Genomic DNA, 13,237 nt, shown 5'->3' on the forward strand with positions numbered 1-13,237 from the left:
CTTAACATACACACACCTCATTTCGAGGAAACTCGTCGAAATAAACTCTTAGACCCCGCTAGACTATTGTACTCCAAACAATGCAATAATTTAAGGTAGTTGCATGTCTGTCCACTTTCGAGAGTGGAATGGATCGTCTTTGTACTGTGAACAATTTTATTCAAGCCATGATAGCGTTAGCTGTTTTATTATTCCTGAAGTAAAATTGCAGCTTGAAAACGGATACGAAGAGTGGAGGACATGGTGACATTGATTTGCAGAAAGAAATCAGTGTTCGGCTGGATTGTTCTAGAATTGCGGCGTATATGAAAAAACTCTTTTTTCTAGGAGGGAAAAAAGCATATAACCCTCTCCCAAGAGCAATGCACTTGGCTATGTGTGAAAAATGGAGTGTTGAATATAAATATAAAATAAAATTTTCTCTTTATACTCCGGGACGACCTCCGGTAGGAGGAGTTCACAAGATCGAAAGAAGACAAGAAACAGCACTGTATTCAGCAGTCACGGGCTTTGAACCCCGGTCACTCAAAGCACGTGTACTTATGTACCCTCACACCTGAACACTCGGTGTGAGGTTTAGCCTACGGAATAGGAGTTTTCATCAGTGAACCTCATAACACTTCCATCGTATCTGAAATCATAATGGAACCATCCATTCCTTAGTATATTCAAACACTTAAAATAATAAATTTTCTGTTTATACTCCGGGACGACCAAACGGTCAGAGGAGTTCACAAAATAGACTGAATACAAGAAACAGCACCGTATTCAGCACTCACGGGCTTGAACCCCGGTCACTCAAGGCACGTGTACTTATGCACCCACGCGCCTGACCACTAGGCTACGGCTTGATAAGGCACGTTTAGTTAAATGAGTTTGGCATTTGTGTTAGAATGAAGGATTTCTTTTAATGTGTAAAGCGAAATCCTCCAATGGCATGAGCATCCTCATCATGCAGATAGGGTATTAATAATGCTAGCTAACTTATTGATTTTTGTCGTGTCAGTATTGCTAGGAGAAATGTCGAATAGCCGAGAGTGTTGCAAACCGTTGTTTTCGACCGAACGTCAGACGATTTTTAATTACAAAATTTGGTTTTGTATTTTATATTCTCCTAAATTTTTAATAGAGAAAAAAAATGTTTTTTCTGTTTAATAATTTTCGATGAAAGCAACAAAAAAGAAAAGAAAAAAAGTTGGTTATGGGGGTTGACTTCAAAAAAATATCTGAGTTTTCTGAAATGTAAAGTTGGCAACATAATTATCATTGGGGTTGGGGCACTCTTCTTTCTACGGTGAAGAATCGCCGAGTGCATCGCAAATATCAGTATCGCACAGAAATCTGTAGTAATATTGATCAACCCAGTGTTTGATATCCCTGGTTTTGATTATGCAGATTTAAAAATAGATCAGTTTATTTGATTCATTGGCAAGGTTTGAAGAATGTTGAGTTTTTGCTGGAGTCCATTGTTCTTACATTGAAGTTTAGCGATGTTTTTGTTGGTATTGACTAAAATGGTTGGTTATATTTCCCTCGAAATTATCTGTCGGACACTTTGTCTTGCGAGTGTTATGCAATTCTAAAGAGCTTTTCGAGCTGTTGCCGAATTAGTTCCCCTCAAGGGCGGAAGTGTACAACATCTTCCTTTTGTCAACCTGGATTTTTAAATAAACAACTTTTAAATTTTAATTTAAAAATCTGGTAGATAGTATTCTTTCGTTCAATTTGCTATGAGGCAGTTCTTAAAAGACTATTTCACTTTTCATTAATTATATGGTAAATTGTAAAATAATGAAAATTTAATGAGAATGCAGTACGGTGCACCTACCTTTTAGATTACGAGTTGGGCTGCGAGAACAGACATATGATCAGGATTAATACCATGATGGATCAGTGAAATTGAATTTAAACTACGATGTTGCGGATAACATCACTTCAGACTCTCGGCTGTAATGAGAGAGATATCACCATATTAGATTTTCATCTAACACAAAACATAAAATATTTTAATTAAAAATTTATTAAAATATTATACACAATTCAATATTTTTATAAAACTTCGATTTTTTAATATCGGAGTTTCATTTAACATGTACAGTACTGTTCATATAAGTACCCAGCAGTGTTAAATATAGTATACAGATACATTACGATTGTGTTTGCGATTGTATTTGCGTTTAAGGGAAAAAAAAAAAAAAAAAAGAATGAGGCGAATTTTTAGCGCTGATCAACTGACGGGCCCACCAGCGAATAGTTTGTTGGGGACGCGGTAATATTTCACGCTATGCGCATCATACCAAAACGCTTTCGGTTCGCTTCGATCAGTTTAAGGTCGATATATTAAAGTTTGGTCTCCAGCCATCATAAGGAGGAAAAAAGGTAACTTCTAGGCATGCATCAGTAGGCCACCGCTCATCCAGCCAGTGACGCATTATCCTTTCCATCTCTCTCGTTTCCTTTCCTTTCTTTTTTTTTTTTTTTTTTTTTATTGATCAGTTGTTTCTTTATATACTTGCTGCTTTCTCTTTCTATTTCTCTCTTCCCTTACATCTTTCTTACATCATTTTTTCTCTAACTTTTTCTCTTATTTTTCTTTCTTTCCCTTCCTTATTTTCTAACTTTATCTTTCTTCCCCCTCTTTCTCTCTCCCCTTTTAGTTTTCTGTCTTGCCTTCCCCCCCACTCTTTTTCCTCTTTTCTCCTCCTTTGCGCCTTTTTATTTCTCTGCCTTTTCTCTCTTATTTCTGTCAACTCCCTTTTTCGATCATGGAAAATCATTTGATTATGACAAATCATTTCATTGTGGAAAATTATTCGATTATATCAATCGAATGATTATTAATAACTACTAATTCGATTATGCCCATCACAAGTTATCTCACCAAAGAATAGTGGAACACAGGGATCAGTCAGATTACTGTGAATTGAATTTTATTTTATAAAGGTTTATGATTTTGATCACTTTCAGTATTCTCATGTATTCTTCTAAGAGCTTCACGTACTTAAGTAACACTCCACTATTTTATTTATTTATTTTTTATTATTATTATTATATTTTTTTTTTTATCGCGAGGTGTCTAGTTTATCAGTTATAAACGAATGCGATTCGGAATTAGATCCCCTCATCTCATAGATTAGAAGGGATGAGTATTAACTCGTAACCACTCATTGACGTTTATTACATTGCTCAATTGAGCAAAAATTATGTACATCGCAGCATCTCTTCCGTTACCATGGAAACAAGGTAAAGTAAATGGAGATTGGAATTTCCTATAGTTGGCAAAGCCGCACCAATGTCTAATATTTGTCGCATGTGTGCCATTGTATTACGGTTCTTTAGAGGAATTTTTGATTATTTAGTGGTAGGCTAATTCTTTTAAGTACAATTCAGTATATTAGGCCACATTATCACAGAATAATGTAACTCGAAATATTTCCAAAGGGAAATGTGATCAGAATGAATGAAGTAAAACTCTTTCATCTATCATTCTAGGCAATTGCTTAACAACAACAAAAAAAAAAAAAAATAAATAAATAAATAAATAAATAAGCTAAAAAAATCAAATAAAACCTGCGTATAGAGTCAGTTTTCTTACTGTTGCCTTGCAGGAAGTGGGTTCCCCGACGCATCTCTGGAACAATCACTAATGGTATTACCTCTGAATCCCGGCGGATGCGAAATTCATTTGTGATGAATTTCACGCTTCTGTTTAGTGTAAGTCCCTGTTTATTCTCATGGTGACGTTGTTGTTACCTGTTTCTAGGGAAAAGGGGGGAGGTTCTTTCTTCGAGGCTTAATATAATCTTCTGTGACGAACGTTGCTATGGAAACAGCTCGATGCTGTAGTTACTATTCTGTTAGCTGATATTTCACCGCACATTTCCCATTTTTAATAAAGGCATATATATATTAAACACTGTAAACTAAATGCCTTTGGGATTTCACTCTTAACCATGGAAAAAATTCATCTTTTAGTTTCAGTAAAGGTGTAACAGACAAATTTATCTTGTTTGCACAGTATTCACAAGGTATAAACAAGGAACAGATGGAACTATAAAAAGTCAGAACGCTTTGTAGCATCAAAAGAGTAATAAAAATTTCACGTTTTATTAGTTTCGCCTTTCTCCTGTCACTGCTCTGAGGCGTTTATTATACCCATAAAATGGCAAACTAGAATAAACAACGCTTGATTTAAAAAATTTCTACGGACAGTCACTGCATTGATGGTAGTGAACAAATTCTACCAGTGGAAAAATATCTCCGTTCTATGTAATCAGGCAATTTAGGTGCTTTTCCGTCATAGCCTAATCTCCTCCAAATATTATCCATATATTCTTTCCATAAATACTATTACAAAACCGAATGCGCGCAGAATATGCGAATGCAAACGAATTGTGATATAAGTAATAATGTAGCTTATAAACCCTGATTACAAGTGCGCGCAGACCTTCAGTCGAGTTTAAATGTTGGATAGTGCATATGAAGGTAACAGAAATGTTACTTCCATGTTCACTATCCGGCCATCTTCTCCAGGCGATTGTTTTCGTGCCAGAAAGTATAAGCATTATCAATACTGAAAGGTAAATTGATTTTTGATGGGCGTCCTTCCTGATGCTGCTGATATTTTTCTAACGAAACTGTGAACGATACATTGGTACCTACAATTGCGTTTCGGTCCGCCTTCAGTAGACATTACAGCCTCATCACTGCGGTTTCCCCACACAACACTGAGTTGCCGTTTCTGAACTTTTTCCCAGATGAATACCCTGAAATACTTAAAAATTTAGTCATTAACTTTATTTGTGCATCACATATTATAATTTTAGAGTGTTTAGCCAAATTTGTCGAAACAGATAGCAAAGTGTATACACCTCAGCTTTTGTCCGCACACACCATTTTATGTGTGTATGATTTATGGGGGAAATTCTATGACGTGGTTTAAACATATACCTTGGAACGTTCAATTTTCTCAAGATGACGGGCAGTATAATGTTCATACATCGGATTTATAAATTTCAGTGAAATGTGTATGTACTATTTATTTATTTGTCTCTAATCTCCATGCCAGCGATGGATACTATGAAGTTTGACACAGCCTCATAACTTGTTTCTATTGCTGCTAAGTGTCCATTTTTTTTTCTTTTTTCCATTTTTCTTATACTGAATTATAGCATCGAAAAGCTTCCTGTCAAGTAGACCAACTGAAATTGAGTCCTTGAGCATTTTAACTTATCATTCATTGGTGAGGCTACGTTTCTTGAAATGACAGTATATTAGAAAGTCAAATATAAAACCCCATACATCAGTAGTCTTCTATATTTGCATTTTGTCAAAGAAATAACAAATAGAATCTAAGTAATGTGAATTTTCAATGCGTGTGTGTGTGTGTGTTTTACATTTATCAATCAAACTGACAGGCCCTGCCTGTTTTGGGAATTTTATTCATAAATATCACCCAGTCTGTAGAGGACTATGTAGAATTTAAAACTTCAGAGCCATCTTTTCTTTCCAGTTATTTATTTATTTTTTTTTTTTACATATGTGGTCTTAAATAAAAACATCCGTATTTGACAATGGTTACAGACACTTTCGGTGCATTTAGTATTCGCTAGACTTCGAAAGAGTACTTATCGTAATGTTTGTAGATATATATAGTATCTTATGTGAGGCGGTTCCCAAACTAGTTCAACTCTGCTGTAGTACACTGGGATGATACAAAAACTCTGCAGTAAGGCCCGAAATGTGTAGAGTGGTATGTGTTGTTATGTTGTTTAGTTGTTTCCGGCCACTTTGGTACCAGAAAGGTGCGTCCTGGTACCTATCTACGTTACAAGGAGGCGGGCCACAACTAAACGCGAAAATAAAGCAAGGCTGGTGACATCAAGGACAAACACAATAGAGAAAAGAATAGCAGAAAAAGGAGGAGGAAGAAGAATAAAAAGTAAACACCTGATAAACAGACGGAAAGGAAAAAAAAAATAATAATAAATAAAAGGAAACACAGTCAGTTCTGCATTAACGCGCATTTTCGCAACGCGAATTTGCTCCAACGCGACTGATATATTAGGGAACATTGCGAGTATAACGCAATTTTCGCGTTCGCTCATGCGCGATTTCGTCTGCGAGTAACACTAGGTGAACGCAAAACCCGGCACTAAGCTGAACGTTGCGACCTGTGCAGCAATACATACACGTTTACGAAGCCTTAAAAATGTCAAACGTCAAATGTGTCCGAGCTGTATTTCCCATTGATTATAATTGTATTGGTCGGAGACACACTGTTGTCATTCGCTGTATTCACATGATACACGTGATATTAGTAGTAGTAGTGGCATGTGATGCAAGAAAGCAAATGTATGAGCTTATGCAGCATCAGCCAAAAAAAAAAAAAAATCACACCATTCCCTCCAAACGCCTGTCCAGTTCCTCTTTAAATTTATTCAAGCTATCAACTTCCACAACGACAGATGGAAGTTTGTTCCAGCAATTAACCACCCGCTGGCTAAAGGCAAATTTCCGCACATCTATTCTACATCTGTCTTTTCTTAATTTGAATTTATGCCCCCTTAGGTTCGTAATCTGAACAAGTGGAAGGATCCCATCAGAATTCAGCGTGCTCAATCCATTCAAGGCCTTATATATATACCTCAATCAGATCACCGCGCAGGTGCCTAGTCTCCAGCCACTGCAATTTGCAGAACTTAAGCCTCTCTTGGTAAGAGGATCCCTTCATTCCCCTCACCAATCTTGTTGCCCTTCTCTGTACCCGCTCAAGTAAATCTACATCCTTGCTAAAATGAGGTCTCCAGACCTGTACGCAGTACTCAAGGCGTGGCCTGACCATTGCCTTATACAGAGGGATAATCACCTCCTTTTCCCTGCTAGCAAAATTCCTATATATCATTGACAAAACCCCATGACCTGCCCTGGCCGCCTGTCTGCATTGCTCAGAGAACTTCATATCTGACTGCACAATTACTCCCAGGTCTTTTTCATTTTCTACCACCTTAAGTGTAGTACCACACAGTTGGTACGTTTCTCTGGGGTTATTTCTACCCATATGCAGTACTTTGCATTTGTCAAGGTTAAACTTCAGTTGCCACTTCTTAGCCCATCTGCCCAAATTATCTAGATCCTGTTGCAGTAGCAGACTGCCACTACTGTCATTAACAACCCTGCCAACCTTTGTATCATCTGCAAACTTCGACATTAAGCCTGATATACCTTCATCAATATCATCAATATTGTAGCCGACTCATGTTTTCAGGAGTTCACATTTTTCTGTTCGAACAGAAATTTCATGAGACGTGATAGCGTGAGCAGAGGAGCACATTTCTGGAAGTCACTACCATAAAACAATAAAAACAATTTGCAGTTTCCGGTTTATTGGGCTTTTAATCAGTTAGTTCAATCTAATTATAAACGGTTAGTAAACTCGATCTTACTGCATTTGCGATAATAGTTGGAATTGTTTGGGTTTTTACGCTATTATGGTGAAATGTGTTTCCCCTTCCATGAAATCTTCAATCATATAAAAAACATAAATAAATTTTCAGAATCTGCGTAAACGTGTCCCACTTATGCAATTTGTTCGTCGTTATTGATTGTTTATCTTTTTTACTGTTTTAAATTCTACAATAATAAAAAAAAATGTCAGTAAACAGAAATATCAATCAAACTTCATATCTTGTCAAGGCAAAGTACTATATTTACTGTAATATTTATTTATTTATTTATTAGAAATTCAGTTGCTTAAACCTGTCTTAGCAATTTTATTGGGTTTCTAACTTTTTTTAATGTTTTACTTACCAGACTGAACATTTTTTTGAGTTCTCTGCCCCTATCCTTATTTTCCCTTAAGACCTGTTGTTTTAAATGCGCGAAATACCATAACGCGTAGATTTTTAGGAACACATGTACCACGTTATAGCAGAACTGACTATAGAGGGGAGAGATATAGATTCCACACACATTAGCCTGTGCCAGCAGATGAGGACCAGCCCTACTCCAGCATGAGAGAGGCAACAGGAAAACAGTGGTCATGCAGCATTCTACGCGTATGGAACTGTCTAAATCGAAGGTGATGATGAAAATTGTTACTAGAACTAAAGACGGTGGTAGTGGAATTACGAACTGGACACGGCGGAGGTGATGACCTGGTGGAGCCGGAATAGGAGTAGCTATTTTCTACAAAGTATTCTTCTGTCAACGTGCAAGTGAAACTGCACACACTGGAGAGCTGGAAAAGCTCAGATTCACATAATAAAAAATAATAAAGAAATAAAAACAAATGAATACACGGATAAACGATTATTGTTGTTTTATATTATTATGTATGTACTTATCAATCATTACGCACACTTAAACGAGGAACAATTTAATCAGAGCGATGAAATTTAAAATGTTACTTGAATGTGAGGTCAAGTCAGAGGGCCCCATTTATAACCTTATCATTCCGCTGGTCCTTTTCGTACGATGCATAAACGAACAACCGCAACAGCGGAAAAATTAGTAACTAAAATTGTTCATTCACATTTTTCTCTAAATATCTTATACTTTTGTTAACCTACAATATAATATGGTGAACAATGTCTTGGCAGATGCAGTTCATCATTTTTTGCTAGCACTCAACAAAAATTGCGAAATAGAAAGATTAAAGTTCAGCGAAAGACTTCCTCCGAACAATTGCTAATATTTTAATGTCTCCTTAATCCTTTAGATTAAATTTTCTTGTGGAGAATAATCGAAATGCAGACAAAAGGATTTGTCCGTCTTTTATCTTTCTGCTTGCTGCATCAGCAACTTAATTCTACGTGTTGACAAATGTAAACAACTCTTCAAAATGTAATTCAACTATTATTACGCGAATGGCTGTCAAATTCACCAACTCGTGTCTAACAGGATTGTAGATTTGAAGGTGCGTGCGCATCAGTTTCGCGTTGTCAAGGCAACGTTTTTACAGTTATATATTGATCACCATTGTGTGTATGTTTTCCTCGTTAGCCTTTCGGATCCAAAGTCGTTCTGTATGGTTCTCACGCACGTTCTGTTGCCTGTATTGTTGATCTGATGATGATTAACATACAGTAATGGAGCAACCGAGGATGAAAATTAGCTTTCTCCTCTGTCTTGAGAATTTCTTTTCAGAGGCCGAGAATTTGTTGTGAGAAATCGATAGTTCCTTCTAATTGAGATTTCCCTTTCAGAACTTTTATGCATTCTTTGAGCTCTTCTGTGAATATTCATTGTAAAGAGAAGCGGGATTAGCAAAGAGGTCAAGAAGCTACTTAGAAAGCATTTACCTTTAAATTATAAAAGTTTAAAACGATAAAAAACGGCGGAAGTTTAGCCATGCCATTTGTGATTAAGTTTACCGTGTTTGTATGAAGTTCGCTTGCACTTTCGTTAATTCAGGTTTCTTGAAAGAAATCGGCTTTTTTCGTTAATGCTGAGGATACCAGACACCTTGGCTTCAAGTAGTTTTGCTAGAACTTTGACGTGTATTCGTCTCACACTTCGCACAGAAGCTTTTGCCTCTTATCAGAAAGAAAGCTATTGGATGCATTCTAGCCGAAATAAACTAGAACGTCCATCATCGAAACCAGTAAAGGAACTTGCAGATAGCGCCGACCACACGTGCTGTGCATATCAAAACATTTTAAAATAATACTTTGATATATTTTAAAGCAAATTACAGTACGTGAGTTGGCAAAAGCTTCGTTGTGTACATACCAAAGGATGGTACCATTTTCACTGGCTTCATTCAGTTTAAAAGGCGATGATGTTATCACTTAGTACCGTTTTATTTAAAAATTGTTTCTTCATTTTAAGTGCGTCCGTCTGTTCGTCCGCATGTAATAACTCGACTCCCAGTGAACGGATTTTCACGAAATTTCATATTTCCCATCTCCATCGTCGATAATCATCCAGTGGTGTCTTCTTGCCCTGTTGTGAAGTCCTTTAAAAGAAAACATATTAGACACGTTCTATCGCGTAGCAGGAATAAAAGTGAAAAATACTACTTAAGCGTTGAAGGGATGGCTAAATACATTTTGAGTGGTCCGTAATGTGCATAATTGGTTTGAAGAAAACCTTAGACGAAAGTAACTTTCAGATAAATTAGCCCCATGAGATGAGCACCAGTCTGTGATCTTAATACTCTATTAAAAGTTGAGTTAAAAAAAGGGTGTGGGGTAACTAAGTTACTGCCTGATGCCCACCATCTCCACGCTGAATGCCGTACAGACATTCCATCAGCACCTGGGGAATTTGAAACTGCTCATTCATTAGGAAGAAGAATTACCAAGCTCTTCCGGTGGGAATTCCTACCATATTCCATTAACTATCATATTTTTTACTCATATTTCAGTTGTTTTTCGCCAATTTCAAAGTGGTCGCATTTTATATGTTTGTTTGTAGCTATCACTTTAAAATGATGGTAGCGATGACCTTCAAAGTGATCAGACCAATGTTCAGACCAGTGATCAGACCAAGCACATACGCTTTCGAAAGTTCATATGCTATAAATATGGTTATTTTAAAGTGAACGACACCATTCTTTCGTTTTTTTCGTGAAGACATACTGTTACAGGCCCAAGGTGGTTAGAGGAATTAACTTCAGCTGCTTTTTTTTGCTGTCATACTGGCTGCCAAAAAATGTGCATCCCATTGTACTCGTACGTTAACAATGGATTTTGCATTTCTTGTAGAAGGGTAGAGGCTCGATCTCGTACCATGCATACTGATTTCCATGTACGTTACCACAGATCAGTCAATTTCTCGACAGTGCCTTTGCTCAACACCAGCTGCAAGAATAATAATACTTCATGTGGAATTCTAAACCCATCGGCTTTTATTTTTTCCAATAAAATAGCCATCAAGTGGATACCAGAGGATTTATGGAAAACTATGAGCCTCGGTATTCACGATAGAACTGATAGTATCGTTAGTCGAAACACCTTAGATTTAACCGAGAACAATCTCATCCACCCACATGTATTATGTTTCTAAATTGCACATTTTCTGTGTTCGCTTTGCCTGTTTTATTTGATGCAAACCCCAATTTCCGGGAGTATAGATCTTGATATCCTCGTCTGAGATCGGATTTTTAACATCCGTAAAAGTTCCTTGCGTTATTTACGGGATCGAACCCTGTCCTTTTCCACCCGGTGTTGTAAGAACGCTGATTATAACCACTGTACTATCTTATCTTTAGGAAAGCCTGGTTTTTTATAATTGCATTTTATTTTTTTATTATTTTTGTTCATGTTGACATTTTAAACGTCTCCAAAAAGGGGGGGGGGGCGCATTAGACCATTAATTAAGTTGGTTTAGAATGTACCAAGGCAATTAAAGTCATGGGGCAATTGTGTAAATTGCGTGCATGTTACGATAAATTTGTTCTTTTAAGCATGTTCTGACGTGTTTAGATGTCGGCAATCCCAGTAGATCTAGTGCACAAGGTTCAGTGACCGTCATACCAACGACAAATTTTGTGTGCTCTTGAAAAAATTTTCCATTTGAGACATGTATGTTATTGAAGCATGAAGTGAGGATTCAATGAAATTCGAAAGAAAAGGGTTGAAAAAGTACTGGATTTTCCAGTTTCGTTAAAAGTACCATACTAGAAAATGAGTTAGCGCTTTGGGGAATTCACTGTACTCACCAGAACTGCACCATACGATTTTTTCCTTTTTTCCCCCTTATTAATTAGATCATATTTTTCCTGTTAATTTGATTAGGTAAATAAGTACACTGGTGTGCAAAACTTAAGGACCAACACTATATTTCTAAAGGTTAAAATCACAAAATCAAACGAAACAGCCTGTGGCGATTTGCATAACTGGCCGTTCAATAGAAAGCTGGTGCACATGCAAAAATTTGAATCGCGATGAGAGGGCTCACCTAAACAGATAAAAGCAGCAGTTATGTGCAAATTACCGAGTGGTGAGCACGATTGTTACAGACGTTCGATTGGTTTCATACAGTGCTACAGACAACGAAATGGCCAGTAGACAACAGCTGGATGACTTTACCCGGGGTCGAATAATTGGGAAGGTCGAAGTGCGAGGAGTGTGGCTGCAGAGTTCGGTATCGCCCATAGCATTGTCTCGCGTGCGTGGTCGGCTTTCAGAACGACAGGTACAGCTGTTCGAAGGACCAGTGGTGGTCGTCCACGAAAAACAACGCCCAATGATTCAGGATATCGCGGTTTATTGTGGCCAGGCGACTCCAAAAAAGGTGGAGTGTTTGCCCGACGACCAGTACGCAGTGTCCCTTTAACACCTGCCCATCGGAGACACCGTTTACAGTGGTGCATCGAACACAGGGACTGGGCAGCAGCGCAATGGGGTAAGGAACTCTTTACTGATGAGAATAGATTCAGTGTCAGCAGCGATTCTGGACGTTAGCTAATCTGGCGGGAACGTGGCACACGGTATAATCCCGCAAACATCACTGAAAGGTATCGATATGGCGGTCGAGGTGTTCTCGTCTGGGTAGGCGTTATCTTGGATTGATGTACACAACTCCAGATACTGGAAGGCGGTACTGTAACCGGTGCACGCTACTGTACTGAAGTAATCCTTCCCCATGTGCGTCTGTTCCGAGGTGCCATTGGCCCCGAGTTCGTGTTTATGGATGATAACGCCACACCCCATCGCACTGCAGCTGTTGATATGCTTTTGGAAAGTGAGGACATTGTTCGTATGGATTGGCCTGCCCGTTCCATTGATCTAAATCCCATTGAACACATATGGGACGCTCTGAGGAGACACCTAGCGGCCCATCCACACCCACCAGAAAATGTTCACCAGCTGAAGATGGCGCTGACAGAGGAATGGACAATGTTACCGCAAGAACTTATCAACAATATCGTTCTAAGTATGGACAGGCGGTGAAAAGCCTGCATCGACATTAGGGGTGGCCATATCTCCTACTGAGGACCACCTCTTCCCTTTGTTACATCTTTTGCAGTGATGCATCTGTATCATGGCAGCCAGTGCTATGTTGCCATTTTTGAATAAAGTCCCTCTGTACCGTTTTGTTTCCGCTGTTGTGTCGGTGTTGTTTCCTTCATCATTTCTGTACCTCACGAGGTTCCTTTGGTATGCTTTTCCCATACCATATTCAGGCCACTCCTATGAGAAGCTACAGGCTCAAACCTGATTGGTCCTTAAGTTTTGCACACCAGTGTATGTATATATACCTTTCTGTTTCAGTGTGAAACAGGCTACTG

At 38.0% G+C, this 13,237-nt stretch overlaps 1 protein-coding gene across 7 annotated transcripts in view; it reads left to right on the top strand.

Moving 5' to 3' along the window:
* Nucleotides 1–13,237, top strand: part of homer (protein) — a 651,652-nt gene that overhangs the window by 167,394 nt on the left and 471,021 nt on the right. The gene's annotated exons all lie outside the window — the stretch shown is intronic.

The sequence above is a fragment of the Mastigoproctus giganteus genome, chromosome 1 (genome assembly GCF_048544385.1).
Source record: "Mastigoproctus giganteus isolate SK-2022 chromosome 1, ASM4854438v1, whole genome shotgun sequence".
NCBI classification, from domain to species: Eukaryota; Metazoa; Arthropoda; class Arachnida; order Uropygi; family Thelyphonidae; genus Mastigoproctus; species Mastigoproctus giganteus.